Source organism: Lonchura striata, chromosome 2, assembly GCF_050655825.1.
Source record: "Lonchura striata isolate lonStrDom1 chromosome 2, ASM5065582v1, whole genome shotgun sequence".
Taxonomy (NCBI): Eukaryota; Metazoa; Chordata; class Aves; order Passeriformes; family Estrildidae; genus Lonchura; species Lonchura striata.
The window spans coordinates 60,604,817-60,625,632 of record NC_140704.1 but is presented as its reverse complement, the minus strand read 5'-3'; the positions used below and the strand labels follow the sequence as shown (position 1 = coordinate 60,625,632).

General features: G+C 43.5%; 1 long non-coding RNA gene across 1 annotated transcript; it reads left to right on the top strand.

Annotated features, from left to right (window-relative positions):
* The first annotated feature begins 11 nt into the window (after nucleotides 1-11).
* On the top strand, nucleotides 12-20,816 carry LOC146768270 (uncharacterized). Its single transcript, XR_014952660.1, has 2 exons — nucleotides 12-8,860; nucleotides 16,408-20,816. It is a non-coding gene; the product is annotated as an uncharacterized LOC146768270 (long non-coding RNA).

Genomic DNA, 20,816 nt, shown 5'->3' with positions numbered 1-20,816 from the left:
GTGACGCCACCGCTCGCGCGGCGGGGCGGGGCCTCGCCCATAAACACAGCGTGACTCCCAGCCGGCCCGGGCGGCGCGCGGGGGCCGCTGGGAGCTGTAGTCCCGCGGCGGCCGCGAGTCCCGGCAGCCCCGCGGCTCCCGCCGGCCCCGGGGCCGCGCAGGCTCCGGGCGGGGGGCCGGAGCTCCCTCACGGCACGGCGCGGGGTTGAATCCGTGTTAAAATTATTCCAGGACTGTGTCCCGCGCTCCGTGTTCGTGTTCCCTAGGTCCGGTCGGAGGGTCTGGCGGGCCCGGTGACCGCGCTCGCCGCGCTCTGCCCAGTCGGAGGCGTTCTCCCCGCTGGCTGCCGCGGCGCAGAACCCGAGCTCTGAGCCCTGGCAGCCTTCCCCTCTGAGGAGGGAGATGGTGTTTCCAGATCCAAGATGGAGAGGGACATGGAAATGTGGGTGGAAACATGTATGTGTATATACGCGCACATACCGCAAGAAGAGCTGTTTTGTGAATAGGCGCAGAGAAGGTTTCAGTACCTTTAGCCTGTCACTGCATTTCAGGGACCAAACTTACCTAAGATGCCTACTTGTAGAAGATCGCTGAGAAGTAGCAATTAAATAGAAACATTTTTTTCAAAAAAACATGTCCCATGATTTAAAACAAATTACTGAAAAGGAAAATCTGATGCATTCGATTAGCAGTGTAAACGTGTGAGTTTTTATACTGCAAGGACACCATACTGTGGAATTCAGAGAAATCTCTTACGGTCGTGGAGATGTTTTAGCTGAGTAATGCAGGCTGGATAGGGTTGTAACTGCCTGAGATCTCTCCTTTTTAATACATTTTGTAAAATCACAGCAAAGCATTGTGCCAGATACTCATGAAAAACGCAGTAGACTGCAATAAACTGGGAGTTCCGGGCAATTGACCAGTTATGTCAATATTAGGGGAGATAAATCATCACTAAGAATCCTGAGATAAACTCTTAGTGAAACATTATTTTTAGCTGGTCAGTCTTTTTAGTGCACTCGTGTAACATATGAACCCCAAAATAAACCACAGCCATAATAAAATTAAGGTTTACTTCTCCTAATAAAACATTTCTCCACAGTTCCACATTACTGTGTTCATACCACACAGAAGCAGATGAAACAGGGCACAGCAAAAAAACTTACAATGCAACCATGTAGCTGCCTTTTTAAAGTTTTTTTTAATAACAAAGCTGAGTTTACTGTGTGTGAAAACCACCCACTTTCTGAACAGAACAATCTGAAAATTAACTGTTCCGATTGTGGAGTTTGTGTCGAGCTGTATCTAGAGTTGCAATCACCAGCAGGATCTTCTTTGGAATTCAAGAACACAAGCTGACAGAAGATGACAGCAGCACTTGGCCATTAAAGACTTTAAAGGTCAGAACTGAGCAGATGAGCTTTGGTTCTGGCTGTTTGTTGTATTCTGATTTGTTTCTGCTGCTTTGCTACCTACTTCACAGAGTCCCCCCCCAATTTAAATGTGTTAGGGAAATGTTCAACATGCAAACACACACACACACACACAAAGACACACACACTCAGAAGGAGACAGCAAGCTCTAGGGACATTATTGTTAATGATGGTACTTGAAATGTTTTTAGCAAACAGTTTCCAGGCCTTCTCTTCTTTGCTAGGAGTGGCAGGAGAGATCTGCCTTTCTCGAAGTGTTCAAATACCTGAATGTTCATCCACACACAGAAAAAGTCCAGAACACAGAACCAAAAGATATCTCTTGGGGCTTCCAGTGTTGTCCCTTGTGGGTGGAGATGCCACATCCTACATGTTAGTGAGGTCCCCCTAACACAGCAGATAAACAAGCTGAACATCAGTTTGAACTGAGCTCAGCTGATTTGTCCTCTGCCCTAACTGAAGACTGCCCCAGGGTCATCCTGGTCCTCCCTGTTGGGACATCCCTTCCAATTTTCGGCCTGAATTTTACACCTGGGTAGCCTATGCACATTTGCTCATATGCCAGCTTTGCACTGCCCTTTGACTCAAATAGCTGTGGGTTTTTTGTTTTTTTTAGCTCCAGAGCCTCTACCCCGAGGTGCTTAGAAGCAGCAACAGTATTCCCTGGCAGGCTTTGTTTTCTCTCTTGGATAGACATAAACACACTCTTGTTGTGTCCTCTGAGGAGATAAATCCCACAGTGTAGGAACACACAGTTAAGGTCATTTGGACAGCTTTGGAGCAGATCCTCCATGGGTTGGACTGGTATGGCCCCAGCTCTGGATTTTCTCTGCGAGTCCACACGGAGCAGCCGCCGTCTGCGATACAACTCAGAGAAGTGGCTGGGGACTGAGCTGACCTCACTCTCCCTCTTGCCAGCAGCTCTGGCAATTCACCTCTGCCAGCAGCCCCACTCATAAATGGTTTATGCAATTAAAAACAAAGTAGCTGTACTAAAGTCCAGAGGGAGTGGGGAAGTTGTTGGATTTATCTCTGCCCCATGGAATTTGTTCAGGAGCAGAAGTTTGCAATGAGCTCCTGGCATCCTATGAGCCCTGAGTTGAGCTGTGAGAAGAAAAAGGAGCGTGTGGTCGATTTTCATGCTTTGCTGAATATGAAGGTGCAGTAGCTGTAGCGGCCTAGCACCTCCAAATGTTAGCAGTACTCAGCCTGATTATTTTTGCATTGTGCAGGGAAGTGTGCTTGAAATCTCTAAATTTCATATGTAAATTGAACTCTCCAGCTTATAAGAAAGCTCTGCTATTTTCCATTTCCCGGTATCTCATATATACTCTTAAACTCTCTTGAAATTTTGAATTTTGATAGGGATTAACTGGTGTTCTCAGACATGGGAATGGAGTTTGTGAAATTGATGTTTGACAGGAGGAAGTGGAAGAGTGAAACACACATTTCCCTTTTCCAAAGTTGGATTGATGACAGCTGTTTGGGAGACAGGTAAAATGAAACAGGGTGGTTTGCAGTCTGCAGTTTTCTGACTGGACTCAGATGATCTTGAGGAGGAGTATTCTGATTACAGGAGCTGGCAACAAAAAATGAGGGAATAAAAAGTAATTTATCTGAGATTACTAGAAATTACTCCATACCAACACTTTTTATACTGAATGAACAAATTATACACTCTCACACATAAGTGCAGGGAAATGCTGGAAGGTCTTGAAACCACAAGAAGACTTTTGAGCACAGTGTTACATCCAGAGTTACCAGACCTTATCTGAAATCCTCACAGAGGCTGGAGCTGTTGTGATCTTCACTGTCTACATTTGTGCTGGCAGCTGCTACAGCTACAGCAGGAGGCATGAGACTGCATACACATTCCTGGAGCTGACTGAGTAACTGCAGAGGTGCTTGGAGTGTGTTAATTCTTGCTCAGCCTCTTCTGAAATCTGCCTTCCCCAATTCGCACAGATTCCTTTAAAGCCCTCGGGGATACACTGTGCTGTTATTAGATGTTTCTGCAAGGGAAGGGACAGATTATGGGCATCAGCTAGTGTCTGTGGTTTTCCTTACTCTTTCATCATGAATACAGAAAAAAGGAGAAGGTCCAGCTTATATTGCTGCTGGTTCTGTTCTTTGTAAGCATTATACCCCTTCATTTCTGATAACATCTTGGTTTAGCTACAGTTAATATTTTGCCAGACAATTCTTATTTGTTCTGTCTAATTTTTCAGAAATGTCTTCTGCAGGGGGATAGTAAGCAGCTTTTGTAGACTCAGTTTTACCATGATCTATACTCAAAAGGATTGTTTTTAGTTAAATCAAATACACAGTGAATACCGACTTTCAGTTTTGTTTTCAAAGATATCATTGCAAAATAATATGTCATCATTAAATAGGAATTGCTTAATCCCCAGTCCCTGACTACAGAAAAATTGACTGACAAGTCAGTTCTGGATCAAAAGCTGAGTGCTGAGAAATGCTAGTGTGGGAAAGATTATATTTATACTTTCTCTGCTATAAGTCATCTTCAATGATGCTGCTAAATGTTCATCTGTGTTTCAAAAAGGTGTGAATCACTTTAGTGATTCCAGTTAACAAGTGAAGGTGGAAAGAGAGCTTAGAAAGAAAGAATTTAATGTCCTTCAACCCTGAAAAGTGTTAGGGAGCTTACTCAGCTCTCTTCTTTAGTAGCCTGTTTTTGTACAGATAACAAAGCAAGAAACTTATTTCAATGTCAAAATGCTGAAACAAAAGACGTTTGCCACTGTATGTGTAATTCATAGACCAGGAGATGGATAAGTGAAGGGACCATTTCAAATTAAACAATGTAGTAAGAATACCTTTTTTTCTAAAGAGAAATTGAATGTTATCATATGGAAACTGTTCTCAAAATAATATTTTATCATTATTTTGATTAATTTCATTTTCCAAAATACTAGGTGTGCACTTGTGCCCCTCATTCATATTTGCAATTGCCACAGCTATAGGTACAAATTGTATATACAGATAACAAGGAACTGAAATTTCCAGCTGTGAACATGAGCACGATAGTGTGTGTATGTTCCATAGCAGTTGTGCTCATCTTGGCATGTAAGGCTTTCAGTGTAGTAAAGCATTTAAAATGGTGCTTATTTAGAGAAATGTTTACTTTTTAAAGTGTTCTTATATCGAGGATATGATTAAGAACTATTCTTGAACAGGTGAGTTTGCATTACTCAATGCTTGAAATAAAAGTTAGAGGCTGTAAGTGATCTTAGAGTTGCCCTTTTGTTTAAATATTCAGTAACACTGGATTCTTATGACCCGGGAGGTTATTTGTATCTACAGCTCCCTAAATAATTTTCAGCAAGGTTTGATCTGTGTTTCTGGTTCCAAAACCACTTCCATACAAGTAATATCAACACTACTACATGTTCTTCAGCAGTGCACTTCAAAGTGTATTACAAACGAGAGTAAGTATAAATATTTTCATAATACAGAGAGAGAAGAAAAGAGGCAAGAACCTTCTTGGCTGCACATTAGACTCCTCTAAAGGTGATAGACACAAGTCAGGTCCCCATGTTCTGAAAGTGAAGTACCAGGCTGTGAAACTTCCTTCTTAGTAAGCTGATGTCCTGTCCCAGCTCCCTCTGGGCGGGTGCAGAATCCAGCTGTGAGGTTGTTCAAGTGACAGTGATTCTCACTTGTAGTACTTGGCCACTTGAACTTCAGTTTCTTGTAGAGCTAACCTGTATTGCTTTCAGCTAGGCGGGGTTTTCCTAAGCCAGCGGCAGCGGCGTGGTGTGGAGATCCTTTGATTACACAAATGTTTCCCGTTGTGACATGCACAGGCTGGGCTCTGTTAACATTGCAGTTAAACAGTCGGGAAGTGCAGCTTCCTTAACAAATTTTGGAATTTCTTCTGCAGCACAAACTTCTTGCTTCTATCAAATGAAGAGAGAAAGGAAACAGCAACACCTCTACTGTAGTTCAAGGCAATGAGCAGCTATCATGAGTTAACTGTACAGCTAAAAACCACGCTCAGAGGAAACAAATTTGAGGAAAAAGAATTCAGCTTTGTTATATCTGGATTGATTACAGGTCTATGTTATACATTCTAGTGTTACATTAAATACTGTGTTAAAATTAAACCAGTATTTCACAAAATTTGCATTCAATTTCCGTTGATACTATTTGCAAAGCCAGACCTTGTAATTGCCAGTAGACTCAGCAACACCATACACTAATCCTCTTACTGTGTCTTCAACTCTTCCATTTTAAGCTATTTGTTTTGTTTGTTGCTTTCTTGAAGAAAAAGAGCTTTCCTGCCTGTTAGATATTAATGCACTAAAAGATTCTCTTCCAGAACTTTATAAATCCTTCCTTGTAATTATTGCTTTTTATCTTTCTTCCTCATATGGCGTCTTAAGCCCTTTTTGTTTCAGAGCTCTACAATTCCTCAAGGTACAGTATTCATCACTACTGATAGAGATGGATTAATGTGGGTTCATTAAGCTGCAGCCAACATAGTGACTTGAATGCGATGGTTTTACATAATGCCCTAAATAGCATGACTGGTGCATTTGAAGTGACCCAAGAGATTCCAACATTTTTGGTATCAGCTTTTCACGGGGTTAGTCATCTCCCATTAATTCCCTTGTAAATATCTCAGAGGAAGGTTACTGTCTGTTGTTTAAAGGCTGTGCATAAAGGCCTTTCATGTGAGACTGGGGATATGTTTCTGCCATACAGCAGGTTTGGCAACAAAGTTGGCTTAGAAAGGTCATGCCCCCACTCACTTATATTTGCTTCTTCTGCGTGGTGTGTTGCCACTCCGGTATGCCAGGATGATGGGAGCAGCACTGCCAGCAGGATAATGGGAATGTTCTGCATTAAAACAAATCATGCCTGAAGAATCTTAGGTATCCCTTTAATGCAGTAAGAATCTATCACGTAAATGCAAGTTATTTATTTGTGAATGTCATAAGCACTGAAGTAAGATTAGCACAGGGGAAGCTAAACCCTCAAAATATGTGTTAGTGATGATTTATCCTAGTACAGAGTGCTATCAACAGCTGCATCTACAGTACTTTACTTGAAGTATAAACAAAGATGCACATTATGCCCTTTGAAGCAGCCTTTTAAAATTTATTTCTTCAACACCAAAGGTGACTCTTGTTAAGAGTAAACACAGAAATCCTCCAAGGAAATTTACAAAATAAAGCCTTATACAATTAAAATATTGGCAGGATCAACTTAGAAGTTAATACTAAGATAGCTCACTGTCACTTCTGTGGCACTCCCCAGGCACCTCTCTCAGAATTTCAGGAAAGCTGTGGGGAACATATTTGAGCTTTGATAAAAATAACCGTAAGGAGTTAAATCCAGGAGAGTAGGGTTGTTTTTTTTTTTTTTTTCTTCCTTAGCTATTCTAGTAACAAAATGCCCCTTGACTTGTAGGCTGGCAGCCATGAACTTGTGTGCAGAGTCGCTTTCATGCGCCGCTGTCAGCAGCACATGAATGCGGCTACCAAAGGTGCCTCGGCTTCGGAGCTGCGCCCCTCCCTTGCGCCCGGGCTCAGCCATTCCAGCGAGGACTGCGCAGTCACCCGGCTGTGACATGCTGCCGCGTGAGAGCGAGCCCTCTTTGTCATACACTGGAACGATGGGAATGGGCTCGGTATTCAGGGGTGAGGCTAAACAAAACTTCCAGGAAAATGAGTCTCTCATTTCGCCGACAGATCATGCGGCTCCCCATGCAGTAACCCAGAGTGGGGGTCACTGTGATGCCCTGCTCCGTGCTCCCTGTCAGTCTGTGCAGAGGCTGGCCTGGGACAGTCAGAAAGGGAAACCATAGGAAAGGGAGAACAGCTAATATTTTAGGATCCAGGTTTGACTGAGGTGAAAGCATACATTGTTACCTTTGCAGATGTTGGTCAGGATACACCAAACTACAATCATGTGTATATAATTGGCATCCAAACTCTTTCAGAGGCAGCATCTTCCTGCCTTTGGCTTTCTAAAGGTGTCCTTTGTTGCTTTCTAAGTGCCAAGAACAGATCTGAACGCTCTGTGAGACTCCACCTGTTCTGGTCAGAGCAAGGATAAAAAACAGGTTCTCCAAACTGATATGAATTCTCATTACTAGAGTAGAATAAGCTCTTAGTTTTCCCATATGCATACATGCCCAGGCACTGTCACTGATAGCATGCTCTCCAAAGTATTCAGTGCCTGTGACCTAAGCACTCCACAGATCAAGACATGCCTTGAGTTTCAATTTTCATCAGCCTCTTCATAAGACAGGCAGTGAATCCATTGTGAAAACCCATTGGTGGCCCCCACGCAGTTGGGAAATGCTGTGTTTGAAAGTCAGCCGGATTTTTAGGAACGTAGTTTCTGCCAACAGGTACTGATAACCTGATTTCATTACAATAGCACAAACTTCACCTTCTAGCAACCTGGCACACTTCTTTGGCACACCAAACAAATTAATCCTGCACCACTAGTGGATCTGAAATGCCATACTGCCAGGAACCAAAGTTTTCCAGCATCTACTTTCTGACCAAAAAAAAAAAAAAAAAAAAAAAAAAAAAAAAATTGGTGGTGCACTCGGTGAAGTGTTTTCCTGCAGAGTTGAAGAGACCAAGGGAGGGAGCTGCCTTGGTACCTGTGACTGTGAGCAGTCAGACTTTTGAAAGAAGCCCAGGTGGTGGGGTTTTCCATGAGACTGGCCCATAGTCCAGCACAGAAGAGCCGGCCAGAGAGCTCTTCTCCACAGCGATTGCAGCCAGGCTGCTGGCCAGGGTTCACATCCGCCACGGCTTAGCACAGCTGGGCTGCGGGCGTTTCTGGGTGTTAGCCAAGTATTTTGTGTCCTACCATTCTTGGCTGCCCTTTTATGTTTTCTTCATATCAGATCCCAGCACACAAGGAACTTGCAGCAGATTTTTAGGTGACTGCTGGAAACCCATTTAACACATCATTCCCCCACATGGTGGCATTGCTTGCGAAAAGTATCTGCTGTTTCCTAATGTGTGATGTTTTGTTCTCAGGTGCTTTAGCCAGAATTCTGCTGCCACAAGGGAGAATTTGCCACCAGGCATGCCTGCTCCTTTTCACTTACTCTGAGAATGAATGCTCTTCCAGATCAGATGGACCATGGAGGTCTCCACGACTCAGGAGCTCTCAGGGAAACTGTGTAGGAACATGCAGAAAGCAGCTACTAGCAAGGCTCTAGTGGCTCCCCTTCTGTCATCAGTGGTGCAGACCAGCTGTCAGTGGTCACACTGCTCTGGAGTCACCACAGAGTGACAGAGGTCAGGCAGGCAAAAATGCAGGCTGCTCCACAACCATCCCGGAAGGGATGTACTGACTGAAGAAAGCCAGGAAATTTGGAAAGCCTCTACATGAGACGTCCAATGAACACACCTCACTACGGAGAGGAAGTATTGGTAAGTAATGTGCATTATGGTGGTGACCTCTGGGCCTCCTCAGGAGCTCCTTCCAGGAGCAGGATGAACGTCAAAGCAAGGTCACATCACCCAGGGCCTCACAGTGCACAAAACCTCAGTGAAGTTCTGGCAGGCTGGAAGTAGCAGGCTGAGTCACTCAGCCAGGCATCAGTTGTCAATGTGGTCGCTGCTGAACGAGTGTAACGACAGATTGTCAAATACCTAAACAAGGGCTGCTTTTTGGCAAGAGTCGAGGTATTGAAATGATTTGTAAATCACTTGCAGGATTTCCTTCCTACATCTTTTCAGTATCATAAGTGGATTAGACTACTGGTCCTTCTAGATAGCATTCTGCTGCAAAGGGGTTGTTACCCCACACTTCAAGGAAAGATGAAAGGTGATGGTAGATGGTGTGGGATAGCTGATCTTAGAAACCTATTCCCAAAACTGCAGTGACTGGAAGCTGGCTTTACTCCAGAAGCATGAGTGTAAATCCCTACCAAGGCTCTTGTTTATTTTTATGCATATATTAGCAGTCCTCTTTTTATTCCTGCTAAGGTTTTGTTGTGATGATACTAGGTAGGAAGGGATTTGGACGAGTAACTGCACGCTGTGCAAAAAAACTTGTTTCCTTTTTAGCAGTTTTAAATGTGTCCTTTTTCGATTTAATTGAATATTCCTTTGTGTTTATACTGTGGAAGGGAAACCAGCAGCATGTATTTGTGAGTGGATATGCTGGACAGGGGCTGGGATTGCTTTCCCACTGCCTCAAACCAGTGGAAATCACAACAAAGTGGAATATGCAAATTAAGGGTTCTGGTTAATCAAACTCAATAGTAATTTGGAACAAAGAGAAAGTCTTAGGGGAGTTAGTCCTTACAACACACCAATATTTTTTTCTCTGCCTCTCTTCCCCTTTTTCTTTCAGGAATCATTCAATACAATATGAGAATCTTACCAATTTCTAATTGAGCAAGCTAGTGGAAGGTATCCCTGCTCATGGCAGGGAGGTTGAAAATAGATGATCTTTAAGGTCCCTTCCAACCCAAACCATTCTGTGCTTCTATGGCTAAAAATCAAGGCAAAAATCAAGGTAAAATCAATCAACCTTAACCCTAATGCTTTCTTCCAGTTTTAAAACAGTCACCAGAGCATCCCTGATTAAAGGGGCTAATTAAGTATGATCCCTTTTTCTTTCTTGTAAAGATTATTGGAAAACAAACCATTGTTATATTTTTGCTGAGAAAGTTCCTTCTTTGGCAGGGGAAGGGTAATTGTGATAGCAAGCTGCTTCTGTTCCCAAATTCCCTGATGTGCTGGGGTCATGTTGCATATTTGCACTCTGCTTTAACAAGGAACAACAACACAGACAGAAGGGCTTATTTTTGGTGTCACTACATTTAGAGCAGATGTTATAGGCTCAATTATCCTGGTACTTCAGCTGTAACATTGCATTATTCTCCAAGCTCCATATCTTTAGCTGAAATTATTTTGTTGGAAGACACTGTTTTCTGAAAGCTGGTGCTTCTGCTCCTCCACTTAGTATAGCCTGACAGCTACCTTCAGTAAGCAAATTTATCATTTTGGATTGCTTCTGCACCATAGCTACAAATCACATTGAATGTACTGCTGAACAAAACACGTTTTTATAATGTGGAGCATCTGCCCATTATAAGAATATCCAGCATTTTTAGGTAGGATCATTAGTCACCAAGAATAAATTGATAGGTTATCAAGTTCTGCACATTTCAGTCAGTGTTCAAAAATTCCCTACTTGTGTAATGCAGCCTCACAGTTTAGTTGAGTATCTCCATATATAACGATGTTGTGAAACAGAAAGACACGTCCCGCAGCTCCTGAATCACAGCCTTGAAATGCAGCATGACAATTATTTCATTTTGAGGCCAATGGTGATGAGCTCTGTCAACATGGCGAGTAATTAGAAGAAATAGGGATCACTTGACTCATCTTTTCTTCCTGCCTTTGCCAGGTCTTTAAAGATACCATTTTCACCATCTAAAGATTATTCCATTCCATTATTCCATTCATTTACTGCATCATATTCTGAAGTTATGTTTATGAAAAAGGACTCTACATTTTTAATTTGAAGGTTTTTTGTTTTATTTTGAAGCAATAAAATAATTTCAAATGCTTTCTGTAAAGGTGATGTTTTTTAGAATGCATAAATTGAGATGAAAATAACTGAAAATAATGAGTCAAGCCAATAAAACTAGCAGACAGATCAGCCAAATGCTAGCTCAGAGAAGCAGATCACATATTAAAAAACAGTTGAATCATTTTCTTTTAAAAATTCAGCTAGACGTGCAATTCCTTGTCTCTGTCACCTAACATTTGCCACATCTTCTACTTTATGAACATGTACACATTGCTTGGTAAAAAGGTACACTTTTCGCTACAATGTATAGCAAGATCAGGCAGTTTTACACTATTTCTGTTATTAAGTAGTGTTATAACAAGAGGGGGGCTTGTTAAAATCTCATTATTTTAGTAGCAGCATTCTCCAGAATATATACTCATATATTTCCCACATTTGGACTGTATGAACAGATTATCCAACAATTACATATTAATTATTAATCGCCCAGTGCTTCAGAAGCCACCCTGTGGCTCTCTTCTGCAGGAACTCTCCTGCTTTTGCAACCTAATGATATGATTTTCCCAGCTTCAGTGTTGCACTGCACAGCCAGACGGAAGGCTAATGACAGAAGGAGACATAAAGTTATGGGGATGCCTAAGATTGTATCTCACCTTGCTTGGATGTGGTTATGAAACAGTAACCTAAACAAATTCAGCAGAACACTAGTTAGATGACAAATTATGGTTAGAATTGGAGTGGGCATGTATTTTAAGTGATGTGTATAGGGATAAATGGAAATATCTGAAAAGAAGCAGATAGGGAAGAAGATATTTTCCTCCTGCGTTCCCCAAGAACACTTTTTCTGTCTCCACATTTAAGTGGAAAGCCTGAGAACTGTGATTTGCATTATTTGTACACATTCTTGGCTGTACATGGCTACCACTCAGGAAAACAAGATTGATTTCTCATTCTCAAGCACATTTATAATGTCTGTGCAAATGAATGTAGGGCATATCCCGGCTAGATCAATATTTATGCAGCCTACTTTAGAAAGCAAGGGAGTTGCTTTGAGCAGCAGGGGATCTTGTAATTTCTTTTCCTATGGTTTCCTCTTTTCCTCATTTCCAGTGAAATTTGTTTGCACAATGCTCCATGCTCACTGACAATTAAAGGGAGTTTTCATTAAGGCCCCTCCAAAAGGCTGAGCTGCTGCTGGCACCGGGGCAGCGCCGGCACCTGGGGACTCCCTGGGGTGGAAGGAGGTGTGGATGAGCCCCTGGAGCTGCAGGTTGGCCCCGGGAATGTGTGCTTGTGCAAGGTGTGCGAGGGCAGGGAGGGAGCATAACGCTGCTCCCCGGAGGGACAGGGGCTTTCCTCGCCAGCTGGCGGCAGAGCTGGTGGCTTCTGCCGCCTCCCTCCAGCTCTGTCTTTAGCTCTGCACACTTCATTCCACTTGTGAAAGAGCGACAATTAATTACCCTAATTAAACCCAACTGCAGACTATCGAATACTGCGGTTTGTTTCATTCTTCTAGGCTCACCTCTTTCGTGCACATGTTCCCCATGCCGTTGTCACAGCTAATCTCTTTCATTCATTTTGAAATGGTGGGCAGGGGGCCAGGGGAGAACGGAACACATAATAAATCAAAAGTCAGTAGCAAAACATTAAAAAGAGCCAAGATCCCAGCAGTATGCCAGCATCTATGTTTAAAAGGATCTTCCTAAACAGCTGTTTTCTCACAGCAGAGCTTTCATTTTCTTGATGCTTAGGAGGAGGCAACTTCACTGACCCACAGACAGAAGGCAGCGTTTGTGAATACCCTTTACTTTTCCTTCTGCCATATTTACCATAATTTTCTTTTCTTAACCTGACTCTAATAAACTCAAGGGCCTTCAAATGCCCCTAGTAATGCAAGTTCCTGCACAGTGATGCATGCATTTGGAAATTAATTGGGAGATTATTACAAGTAACTTTACAGTATTGGTATCTTCTGGTTGAGTGTCAATTTAATTTGCCATCAAATAAAATACACTTTATGTATACAAAGTATTCCCTTTTTTTTACTAAAGAAGCTCTTCCATGATGCAAACATGACAAGCTCTAGGCTATTAAATCATCTTGATTTCCATGGCCATAGCACTGAAATGCAACATTAGCAAATACAATATATTGAATGCTTCTGTAGTAAATAATTCTATTTTTTTCAAGTAAGTAACTAGCAATAAGAGCCCCGTCACTTCTGTGTTGACAAAGTATCTTAGTTACTGAGTAACTATAGAGATGTTTTGCTTATGCTTGATGTAATTATCAAAATGCCTACCAATAGATGGTGAAAATGTTAAGGCTGAAAGAGTAATTCCTAGAGTGTGGTTCTCCGTTCGCAGGGACATACAAGTCAGCTCTGCACAGGCCAGTTGTACACCCGCAACTAAAAAGATCTTCAATGTATTTCTTCTTGCCATCAGTCCTTTTGGAGCAAACTGGGACATCTGGTGCTGCCCTCCTAATCAAGTTTCAGATTTGGTCAGGCTCAGGCATAGGGCCAGGAGAAGAGAACCACAGACATCCTAGGGCAGAAGTCAGAAATTACTTTGTTTTTCTTAAAGCTCCAGCTTAGGTAAGGACTTAAACTCTGTGTTGGCTTGGGGGACATTTCCTACTTGACATTCATGCTGAGCTCTGCATGGGTGATTTTGCTCCTACAAGTGAGGTGGAACATGTAGAATTTCAGTCTCAGCTGTGCTCAATGAAGTATGAAGGCTGGAAGGGATCCCAGTAGGATATTTACTGTCTATTACTGACTTAGAGTATTATAGATACCATACAAAAATATTACTTATAGTATAATGTCAACAGTAATATATAAACTATACCCATGTTGTTCCAACAGGTTGTCTTTTAGATATGCAGTGACAGAGGCTCCATGCCTGGCTGCTGTCTGTCCTCTGCCCCGCTGCCCTGACCAGCTATAATTATTTCCCAGTGACTAACCCGAAACTGCCTTGCTGCCCCACAGGCAGAGAGCAGAACAATTGCCTTCCGCTTTGCAGCCCCACATGTTGAAATACCCTTCTTTCCTTCTTCAGGCAGAACAAGGGCAGTGCCTTTGGACTTTCCTCATAGGTGCTGTTTTCCAGGCCTCCTGTCAGCCACATGGCTGCCCCTATGTCCAGCTCTCGTTCTGGGAGAGCCATACCCCAAAACCAACCTGACTTGCAGCAGGGTAGAGGAAAAGGGCTTGTGCCTGCACCTGGCAAGCCATACCCTTGTTGGTACATCCCAGTGTGGTGTTTGCCTCTGTCCCAGAAACATGGTGCTCCCAGGCTTTAGCTCACAAGCCAGGCTCCCGCCCAGCAATCTGGGCTGTGGTCTGATTGGATTTGTCCATTGCTCCTGCCTGATAGCGCCATCTCATATGAGCTTGTCTCCGTTCTGAGCTGCATCCTGTGTTTCCCCCCACGCCAGCACAGCATCCCCTTAGTGACACCAGTGCTAATGCTAGCCTTGGCACCAGCCTGCCCTGCTGTTCCTGGTACAGCCACTGCGCCTGCTGTCACTCACCTTCTTGCTACAATTTGACAAACCTCGTGTCAGCCTCTTGTAAATTTCCCTTTGGAGCTTACTTGTGATGAGAATGGCATGAGAGACACAGCCAAAAGCACTTGGAAGGCAAGATATGTGACATGTACGGCATCTCCTTTCTGCAAGACTGATGGCTGCCATAAAAGGAAATAAATTTGCTTTAGCTCATTAAGTGCTCATTCCTTTTATCACTGAGTGTGAAATAGTACACATTTGATTACTTACTCCAGTATTTCCAGGCCATTGACATGAAGTTGCCCAGTTTTCTCCTTTACTCTCTGTTTTAAGGGAGCTACCCTATTTGTCCATCTCTGTACAAAGTCACAGTTTGACTCATCCTCCATCAAGTTCTTACAGACAACTAACTCCTCATGGCCCAGAGGTGCCATTAGCCAGGTCTTCAAGTATCTGAGGTCAAAGTATTGCTGCCAATCTGCAAATAATTAACTTCTGCATGAACTCTTTCCTTGTTAGAGTCACCTATCTTTCCCACTGGTGCTGCTGGTGTTTGTGTTACCTACCCACATGTGTGGTATTTTGGGGAAGAAAAGTAGAAACTAAAGGCACTAAACGCCTCTCCTACAGAAAGGAACACGATGAAAGCATTCCTGTTTCAGGAATTAGTGACTACAGAATCAGAGAATGGGATTCCTGATGTGATTCACATTAGAATATGGTTCCTGGTGTCCCTTGATAATCCCCTCTTGGCCCTTACTTGCCCCTGCACGCTGGGGCAATGCTTTGTACGTGCTTGGCTTGCCAGGTGTCCTTTTCCTGGGCATTTCCCTCCTGTGCTGAGGATGGAAGACTGCAACAATTAAAGAATAAAATGTTTTAGAGAGCAAATAAGTGAGTCATGCCCTGGTACGTGTCACTGTAAGTAAAATAAAACAGTAAATCAGCAGATTTCATGGAAAGCATGGTCCAGGCCTTGCTCATGGAGCCAGCACAAGGGATCTGTGCAATCCCAGATCCGCATGGACATGGCCATCCCTGGCACACCATGTCCCACCCCTGCCTGCAGGAGTGATGAGGCCAATTTCTCACAGTGCCATTGAAAGGAGTTGATTCAGAGTGAAAAACACTTTCCTGCAGCATAAATCAGCCCTGCAGGAACTCGGTGCTCAGCCATGCCATTAATGCCAGAGCTGTTGTGCTGTTTTCAGCTGGGGAGCAGGGAAGAATCCCCAAGGCAGCCCAGGGAGAGACAAGGAATGCCAGGTTGCAGGTATTTGACATCATCTTTGAAAAAGGCCAGTGGCTACTCTCTGACACTCTACCCACTATTTCTTACTCCACTTTGGCTGACCAAAAAGCACAAGCCAACCATGTTTTGTTAACCATGAAGAAAAACGGCTCTTTTTTGATGGAGCTGCCACTACACATCCCCAGAAGTCCCATGAGGAAAGCTATGCTTGATTAAACTGAACCGTGGCTTCCAAAATACTGGGGCAAGGGCTGTTATGGGACTTCATCCAATAAAACTGTGTTTTATTTTTATTGCTCCTCATCTGTTTTCCCTGATTTTGATAAAGCCAGAGAGCACCTTGGCTCAGCAATCTCTGCTCCTAGCAGGAGGAGAATCATGCACTGAGTCACCTTACTGAGGTGCCTGTCACGTAAAAACCCTTCTGCAACCTGGAGTGCTGCCTGCACCCACTTTTCTCTCTCCTTCATGAATATTTATGGTGGCAAAACTAGATATTTCATGAACTAGCAGAGAACTTTAAAATTACGCAATGAACAATTTCATATAGAATGAAGTTCCTTGGCAATTCTTAATTCTTCCATATAGTTATATCAGTAAGATTCGTGCCTGTGCAGTTCCCAGAGTGAAATTAATTTTGCTTTTTTTTTTTTTTTTTAGGAAGGGATGGATGATTAATGTGATTCTCCACACACTTTCATCACCAGACTTTGCTGGTTTCCATTCTACGGTAAAATTATGATATTGCCCTGCCTCTAAATTTATATTTTCCTTTGCCAGCATATTGCTTTCATCTTCCTGGGGTTGTCTGTTGTACCTTCCCTTTTTGTGTTTCCTTTTTTATCTCACATCTAAGATCACTGTTTTGTTGTGAGACAGGGTCTTCCTCAAAAATGCATCAATAACAGAGAAAAAATGGAGGAGACAGTCAACGCTGCAGTAGGCGAGAAGAGTAAAGTAGGTTAGGCAGTTAGCATTCATCAAATATTTAGTGACTGATACAAGCTGAGGCCAGCTGTACGGGATCTTGATATGTTTTCTCTTTGTACGACTTGGTTAGTCCATCACACAGGTCCCTGCAGAGCACCCCAGCACTTACCCATGGCCCTGACCTACATTTTAGACAGCGTGTATGCCCGTCTTTCCCCAAATGGCAAAGCCTGCTTTGGAAGAGGGTTTTGCTCCCATTTCAAGGCACCTGCAGCCATGCACAAACAGAAACCCAGCATCTGGCCTTTGCTCACTCTGGCCATGACATGAGCTGCTGTTGTAGGTAAATATTCCTAAGCCCTTACTGTAAAATGGTTTCTGTGTTTCCCTTTTTCTTATTCAACCCTTTTTTCATCCTTCTTTTTTCCTTCTTATAGCAAACACTGCTCTGGGAGAAGCCAGCATTTCCCACTGCTAAGATCAGCTGAGCTCACATAATTTCTCTAAGCCACAGCACTGGAAGTTTGGGCTTGTCTTGTGCTGGGGTGGTTTTTTCCCCCAAAACACTAAGGATTAAAGACATTATCCTGTTATGTCATGGGAACGGTTTATCAGTTCAAAAAGACTTTAAGATTCCCAGGGAGATGAAGCCACTGTGCCACATCAGGCTTTGTCACGGCACCCCCAGTGTGCCAGGGGCTTGCTGTACCTCTGGGTCCGCACAGTGTCCACGACCCGTGGGGGCAGGTCGCTCCTTGTGCTGGGCTGCATTACAATGCAGGGGCTTGTGCTTGTTCAGAACCCGTAGACTCAAACTGGGACAAACTGCCTTGCCTCATCCCTTAAATCCCACAGTGCCTTCCCCACTGCCAGGCTCTTTCCCCGCAGCATCCCAGTGCAGGTGTGCTGCTTTACTCAACAGCTGTTTGCCGGTACGTGGATTTCTCTTTCTTGCCGGCGAGGCTGGGGCTCCGGACAGCTCCTGCAGTTTCCCTGCGTGCCCCTATCCCCCCTCACTGAGCCGGGAACACTCACACCTTTTCGGCTGCCGCAGCCCAGGCACCTGCCGAGCGCATCCCTTTGCTTTGGTGTTTGTTCCTCAGGGTCCCTCTGTGCTGCAGCTCTGTGCCAGGCCGCTCCCTGTGCACAGGGCAGCTCACGGAAACTGAGGCTGCGGGATAAGCAGCGAGGGCTCAGGAGCGTGCCACGATTTGCTAAAATTGCCTAATGGAGCTTAGAGCAGCGACTTCAGGCACTTGCAAAGCATGTAACAAAAGCAGCACCCTTAGGCAAATATAACCCTAATTTCTTCACATAATAATTAAAAGGGCAAATTTAGGAGGAAAATATTAATCTCTGCCCATAGAAGGCTTGCTTTTCTATTTTACTCCAGGCTAGAAATATCAATGGAGTTAAACATTTGTTGACGCTTGCACAAGCACAGCCAGAGCAAGAGAGCTGAGTAAAGGCAAATCTTTCCAGAAGAGAAGCCAGAGCCTGCTGTCGCTGGCAAGATGCATGGTTCGAAGGAAATGAAGATGAGTGAGATTGCAAAACTGAGATGCCTGCACTTGCAAATTACCTGTAATGGCTCCAGAAACGACTTGTCTAGTGCTGTTGTTTTACCTTTTACCTACCACTAGGTATGCACCTCAGCTCATTTAAAGGGCTGTATCGAGACATATAATTTGTTTACAGCTCGTTAATTGCCATTATAATAACAATAGCATGATACATGCAAAAGCACGCTGGCATTTTGGTGGTAGCATGCAGCAGAGCCTCCCGACGGCAGCTCATTGCTTGCCCAGAGCCCGGTTGCAAAACGCTATTTAGTCCTATTAGGAATAATTTCGGGGGCAGATTGGGAAGCACGAGTCTTGCCTTTGCCACAGACAGAACACACACCGTTTAAACCTGTTTCCTTCCTAATTGTGGGTGAGCAAAGCACAGGCACTGTTCTTTCCATCTGGGTCGTCTAGGGTTTGAAAAGGAGCTAATGAGGAAGCCAAGGAATTATAACATGAGAGTGGTTCTCTAACTTCTTCTATCCCATTTGTAACACATTAAATTGTAGAACCTCTCTTGCAGCAGGAGCAATGCCTCCTGCTCCCAGCAGATGATCCTAAGCCATTCCTCTAGGTACCAGCTCAGAGGTTACTGCTGACCGCATGTGCGGGGGTGAATCAGCTCAAAAAAAAAAAAAGACAAAAAGGGGAACACGAATTGTATTGCTGGCTCAACCTCGGGTGCTAATGGGAATTTGGCTTGCCTGACACAGGGTGCAGATTTTGACTGGGGTGTCATCAATCCTGGTAACGTCCTCTGCTGGCATTTGGTGCTTCTTCTGGAAAAAAACCAACCCAGATCTCAGAATTTGGAAAGGGCTTTGCACTTATTTTCTCTTAAAGAAGAGTTTAAAAACTGCAGATAAGTAAAAAGGATGCAAAGCTTTTACAAAATATACAGACAACTATTTCTTTTGACCACCTTTAGTAAGTACAGCCAGGTTCTGACTGAGTGGTATAAATGCTCTTTTTTGGAATGGAAACATTTTTCCTAATAGTTTACTATTCTCTGGACTTGTCACGAAGCATAGAGCAATTGTCAGCAATGTGCCCCATGAACACAAAAATATCTTGGATAAACTCCATCACAAGATTTTGCCTTTCAAACATTTTTCATTGCAGGGATCACTGTTTGCCAAGAAATAACAGATAAAAAGAGAAGAGGTTCTGCTTGGTTCAGTAGTAGATCTAGAATAATTATTTTGTGGTTACAGAAAAAGCCTTGCTGTTTTCACTGTGTATCTTGAGACAAAATCTTTCTTGCCAAGAGATTTTATGAGAAGCACAGGCTGTGTTATAAAATCATGCTGTATTCTTCATTTAATCACAGGGAGCTGATATAAAATGCAGACACTGAAAGCAAGAGATGAAATCTCACGACTCTTGTGGTGGAGAACAACTCCTGACTTTGGGTTTTACTGCAGTGATGTGTAAGTCCTGACAAACACCTTCAATTCATAGCATCTACACAAGTTTCATGCTACAGCTCCAGAGCCAAGTAAACATCATATCACAGCAGTGGATTTCCCCATCCTCACGCCATCAGCTGCTTAGCAGGGCATTTACTGAATGCTTCAGTCATGAGCGTGGCCTCTTTCTTGGTCAATTTTCCAAACCTGACTTCAGTACCAGGCTCTTTCTGGCTTCCTGTGTAGAGCAGAAATCCATTTCTGTTTTCCCTGGAGCCATTACCAGATCTGTGCTTGTGGCCAGGGCTGCCTGCAGGGGGTTTCTGCAGCAAGGGGAAAGGCTACTGACACTGTGTCAGCCACAGCACATTTGCCAAAAGCCTTGCAATGTGTGTTATGCAGAGAAAGGTTTTCAGCCCTCCTAATCTGGTCTTGTGAGGCTCCTAGGTGTTTCTGCCTGGAGGTCATTGTCCTCTAGAAGAGTCTATGGGCAGATGGCAGAAGATGGCAACTTCATCTGCCTTCCAGGACTACCCAAGGTGCTGCAACTGCAAGTGATTTACAGCAGGATTTTTCTAGAAGCAACGGGAAAAGAATTCTAGGACAGAGCTCACCAGGGCTCTTCTAGATCATCCCCCTCTCTATAAGCCAGATTAACATATCTTTTTTTTCTTTCTTTCTTTTTTCTTTTTTTCCCTAGAGTGTGCTCCTGTGGTAGCATGAGTGGCCCTGGATACATCTGGTATACCTTGAGAAAGCCAGGTTTTATAAGGATTGCTTTCCCTGGCTTTTCAAAGTGGGAAATTTAGATTTTATAGTAACCACATGTAGAAGTGTGCTTTTTAGAGCTGTCACCATTATCCAATGCACTTGGATTTTGCTGCCACTCACTTTTTTCCCTGCCCTCACAAATGGTGTCTCAGTGGAATGCTATTAGGCACCTTGCATCTTCCACTGGAGCAGACACCACATATGTTCAGAAGGGTTATCAATCCTCCCTCACTTATGCCAAGCCCATTAATCTTGATGCAAAACAAATTAAAATGTTGTCATCCATACTGGGACAGTTGCGGGGCAGGGGGAGTCTGTGTAATGTACCAAGCATCCATTGTTGAGGGTGTGCTTTGTTACCTGGAATAAATTAGTTACAGTTTCTTGATCTACA